Source organism: Macrosteles quadrilineatus, unplaced genomic scaffold, assembly GCF_028750875.1.
Source record: "Macrosteles quadrilineatus isolate MER2022 unplaced genomic scaffold, UCM_ALF_1.0 Scaffold_143__1_contigs__length_268001, whole genome shotgun sequence".
Lineage (NCBI taxonomy): Eukaryota > Metazoa > Arthropoda > Insecta > Hemiptera > Cicadellidae > Macrosteles > Macrosteles quadrilineatus.
The window spans coordinates 56,411-62,410 of NW_026542736.1; positions in this window are offsets into that span (position 1 = coordinate 56,411).

Here is a 6,000-nt window from a genome sequence, read left to right on the forward strand (position 1 = left end):
GAATTGCATCGTAGTCAATAGATTTAAAGTAAAGGTTAAACAATATATTTCCTAACGTTGTCTTAAATCTCAAGATTAATTTGGGGTGTGTAAAAATCAAAATACAGTACCATAGATACCTTGTTGGAGATATGTACGAAAAGTATAACCACTGACTACGTTTATGACCTTGGATACTAAGGTAGACTTTCGAATGAATGGGACAGCTGTTATTTTATCATCCAAAAAGAACTTGAATAAATCACTCGCAGAAAGGGCTTCAGTCTAACATTCTGCTCTCGCCCTTTTGTTACTGTTTTAGTTTATGTACTATTGAAGATTAAATAGTTTACCATACATTTTCATTCAGTTGGAGTAAATCGTTGGCGTATTTGAAAGAAATATGTATTTTACATACGCTTACTCTGTCATTGGCTAACCTCAACTACGTCAATTTTAATTATAACTGGAACCAAATTGTACCTCATCTACTCATAGTCATAGATACAATTTAAAAAATTAAGTGTTTATTAAATAAGTGCGAATCAAATTTACATTCTTATAACCCAACAATATGAAGTAGACGTCTTTGACATGAGAACGTATGTCATGTAAACATATGACAAGTAAACATGTGATATGTAAACAGACGACGACATCAACATTTCGAAAGCGTTATTGCCCATGACTTACAGTAGAGTATTAAAACGCAATGGAAAGAGACAGGACTGAATGATTGTAAGATTTGTTGTTTTGGATGTCGGTTGACGTACTTAATCACGCTTTATAACGAATTGTTATGAAATACGGCAATATGGTGATTACTTTTTGTGTCGTAAGGGTTTGATAGACTATGAATTGTTATGACAAAGATGAAAATTGTGTTCGTATTAACTCGTATGGAGTTAATTTGTGAAACCACGGACACTGTTACCGAAATAGGAGGTAAAGTAGAAACAAAATACAGGTAATAAGCTATAAATGTTTTGTGAAAAGTAAAATAAAGTATAGTTTGTTGTTTCTGAAATGAATTTCAATTTTTTTCAATCAAATATTATGGTCCGTCCTAGGTGGTACAAACTTCTCAATTTTGTCATAAAATTATATCGCGGCCAATAACGATTACACATTACAATTTAATTGTCTGGGTAGTGCTCGCCTTCAAATAGGAAGGTCACTGGTTCGTTCCCAATCGTGATAGTTGTTACCAGATCCAGAAGGCGTTATTGTCATTGGGATACATAAAGGATATCATAAAAAAAAATTTACGTTAGATGGTGACAAACCATGGTTTGGACCGTTCTCTTGCGAAACATAAAACAATGCCAATAGTCTAATAGACGCAAAATAAAATAAAATGTCCACAGACCCAAAACCCGATAGATTTTTGTAAATAAAAAAAAAAAAATCTGACATAGGTTTCATTAAATATGATATGCAACACTTTCACGAACTAGATTAGCTCACCATTGTGCATTGTGCTGTAAACCGTCCCTTCAGCTTCACACAAGCTCAATCTCACAATTAATCATACATATATTAACAACGCTTACACATGTTGAGTTGAAAAACCGCGACAAGAAACGCAAGTGTTCGACATAGTTGTTACTCGCAGCTTTGTTTGTTGATGGTTAACTAATTAGTAGTGGATGTTGCTCAACTGAAGGCAGACCCTATAAAGAACCCGCCTCAAGGTTTCTTGCCTATCTCTAGCTTTGAACGCGTCGCACGTTCACAGCTCGGGCTACATAGTGGTTCTATCATCCATACAACACCGCACATATACAGCACTGGACATTAAACATCTATACAATACTGCCTCCAATCAAAACCACAACCATGTACTCAGTCTAATACAGCTCTGTGTCTACATAATCCTTCAACCATAAAACTTAGCTGTACGGATTTCCTTCAAGACTATAACCGAGATAAAAAAGCACAATATCATATTTTAAGTTTTGCCCAAAAACCTGTCTTGGATCAATGTTATGTCCAAACAAAATCTATTTTAGCTATGAGTTGAATTTAAATTTCCAATTTTAACTTTGAGGAAAAGAATGTGACAATCAAGCAGTTTTCGAAATAATGTGCACGGCAAGCATTGGTCTAGAGAACATCGAAATATTAGCACCGAAAAGAACGCGTAGCTCAGACTATGCTCAGAACTAATTTGCGAAAATCCCACCTCAGGAACAGCGTTTTTAATTCTTGGATCTTGGTAATTCAGTAGTTATAGTGTTTGACTAACAATCCAGTAAATCGCAGTTCTATCTTGACAAAACTTTTTGGGTGGTTCGAAACTGGGCCGAATTGCCACTTTCCACTGGACATCTGATAAATTAAACCTGCTTGGAAAGTCGGCAACAAAGCTACAGAGGAAAAGTGTGCGTCACTGTCTTTTAGAATTAATTGATTGGTACACTCAAAATCCTTACTATTGCATCAAATTAAAAATTAACCAAAAACATGTTTACTTTATGGAAAGATTATTCTACAATCACTTTATTGAAAACTGATATACAATAACAAAACGTACAAAGCTACAAATAAATGATTTAAGAAAAAAATCAATGTACCAATCTGTATCTACCAACCAATCGACAAAAAACACCCCTATGAACAATATACCATATCTCCCTGAAAGCTCACTCACCTCCAGCGTAAGTTATGCCATTGTAGTGAACATTTAGTTCCACACCCAAATGAAGTCGGGGAGCGTAAGTTGGACTGTGGAATAAAGTTGAGAGCGAGACTCAAGAGATGGAGTCGTAGGCTTGGAATTTAATTAAACAGACAACTCCGCGCTCCGAGCGCTCCTGCCGCGGAAAAATGTAATTAAAATAATATTTGCTGTGTCGAAGGTGCGAATATTGTAAGACTCACTGTGGAATCCGAAAATTGGATGTTTCTTCCTAAACACTGGTAAAACTGTTACAGAAATATTTCCCCTTTTTTCATCCCTGAAAAGTACGAGGATAAGGTTTTACAACTTGAGAACTAGATTTTTTAAATGTGGAATATGGAAGTATGTAGAAGAAGTGCGAATATAAAGAGTGTACAGCAGTGGTTATGAATTGAGTCTGAAGTAAAATAATGAATATGACGTATGGTTTGGAAAAAATGTTTTAGGAGGGTTATGCACGCTGTACATGTTTTGTTGTAGTCATAAACTCCATTAGTTCCCCAAAATAGTTTGCTGTAAACCAAACACTACGATTTTATTCGGTTTTACCAACATTAATTAGAGGCTGGAATCGACGTCCATTTCAGCTGTCATCGTCATTTGTGGACCGAGCATGTTTTAGCGGCCCTATGGCTGTGAATAGCTGTTCGTGTATATACTTAAAACTGTTTTAATATGGTTCAATAGACTTTTGTTGTTGTTACCGCTGCTTAGCAACTATTTATTTATTTTTCACCACACTATCATGTTTTTGGCTGTATTACATACGTTAATTGGTGGCCGAAAGTTACGTTTTGCTGGCGATGCCAGCTGTCCATAATTTGGGGACCGAGCAGGTTTTTACAGGCCGGGGCCGCAAAATCAGCTGTCCTCTTACTTACTTAAAACATGAATGCGTTTCAAATACACAATCAAAATCCATATCATTGCAATATAGAATTGTGTTATTGTCACCGTTGCCTAGCAACTATTTATTTTTATTTTTGCTAATTCCTCAAATTATTTCTTCACGTAACCTTAAAGTTGTAGTTGTGTTGACGATCAGTGTGCATTATTATAGTGGTGAATAGTGGTAATAGGGTATAGTGTGGTGAAAAATAGCGTTCGTACCACGGACCGAAATGGTTTTGCAGCTCTCGATCGATTTAAGTTCTCGACTTCGTCTCGAACTTAAAAACTATCTCGAGCCGGCAAAACCTCATTTTCGGCCCTAGGTACGAAATATACTATTTACTGATTCCTCTAAATATTTATTCGCATAACCTTAAAGTTGCAGTTGTGTTGACTGTTACGTGTGCATATTGTATATATTTTCTCAATTGTGTATAGTTGAGAAAATAGTGAAAATAGTGTTCGTACCACGGGCCGAAAGGGTTTTGCAGCTCTCGTTCGTTTTACGGTACGGTATCGACTTCGTCTCGTACTTAAAAATCCTCTCGAGCCGGCATGACCTCATTTTCGGCCCTAGGTGCGAAATATACTATTCATTATATCTCAACATGGTAATAAACACTCTTTACGTCAATTAATTATTGTATCAGCAACAATGAATTTTACACCTGCAGTTGTTTAATTTAAAACATTGCTAAACAATGTAATGGCTGAGCAATTCTTCTCCAGAATAAAGCACTTGTTTCTCAATTATTTCACTAATTTAATTAACACGAAATCGTCAAGAGAATATTCATACGAAACAATTAGTTAATTTCAGTCTACGCAAGCTCTATAAATGGAATATGTGTTACTATACACATCATTTATTAGATTTGTTTAAAGGTAATAAAAGAAAATTCGATAAAATGATAAGATTAAAGCTGCTGGAAGGAACGGCGAGGTTCGGTAATGAAGTGTTGTGGCCTGGTCTGGAGCGAGCGGTGAATACAAACTTGAGATAATTAGGATCTAAACATCTTCACAGATCCTCCAAACAACCCTTAAGTGGAGTTTCTTAAAATTATAATCCAACTCGCAGCTCTTACCCAGTAATGGTTCAAGATAGGAAAATACATCGTGAAATAATTAAGAACGTTAAAAGTTGTACTGCACAGCTTTTATAAAATATGAGTATTATTACCCGTTCTTTGCAATTAATAAATGTCTGAAAGTAAAGAAATAGGCCTACAGTACGTCAAATAGCACTTGTAATAAATGTGGAGCATACCAGATAGATCCTTTTGGCCCCTAAACACTTGTGGACAAACGTAGTATATTTCACATATCCCATGATTGAAAGGACTAAATTTGAGGTAACAGATAACAGGTGTTAACTGCTACGTTGAAAAAATAATAATAAACACAAATTTGGGCAAGAAAACGAAAACTCCAATGATAAAACATGGCCAGTAAATGTAAAAAAGTGAATTTGTTGGTCGAAGAATAAAATTAACAGTAAAATAGTTTTTTTTAAGTTAATATTTTGGTGATTGAGGCATGAAATAGACTGAGAGATGGTTTGAGATGGTAAAAGATGGTTGCGGTCAACATGATTAGAGTAACAAGTTTTCACAAAGCTTTGGTTTTAAATAAACAAAACCAGCCAAACAAATCTATATGACTTTCCAGCTTTAGCTAGGTTTTCTACTAATCTATGTTATGTATTAGGTTGATACTCTCTCACCAGAGGATGGGATCAGATTCCAGATCCAGAAACATTGTGAACGCTTTTTTGTTAAATCTTGATGGAAAATGTCCGCAATAATCCCTACAAAAAGTTCTTTTATAAACTTATCATCAAACTCTTGATTTCCGCTGCGAGAACTGTCAGGAAGAATTTTTCAACCCTTCGGGAGACGAGGGCGCACTTGGTCTGTTAGTTAAACTGTTATCTTGGAGTTTATATCAAAACCCGCCGATCTCCAATAGCTTTACTCATGTGATGAAGCCGTAACCCAAGTGATCTATAAAATAAAAAAAAATCTGACAAGTGAAAATGAGAGACTGAATTGGAGAAACGCAACTTCCTCAACTGAGCCATACGCAATTCTAATAATATTGTAGTTGCACTCACGGCACGGAGAGTGATCGTTGGTTTCAGTTGCCAGTTGCGCAAGTATCTCCCAGTTTCCTGGAAGCATTCCGAGAGTGTTCTGACTACAATGCTGCCGAAGTAGTTGCTAATTGCTGCAAGTAACATACCAACTGCTCAGCTGTACAGCAGCTGAGGCGACCATCATTTACATAGACCTACTTAGTAGACTCCACCATCATCTAGTGCAAAGGTTACCATGATGATCGATCGGTTGCAAGTTGTAGACCAGTTAGAACATAAGCTTTCGATAAATTTATTGAATAAAACTAGATACATTGAAGAATGATTTCGTTGCTGCTGAGCTGATATT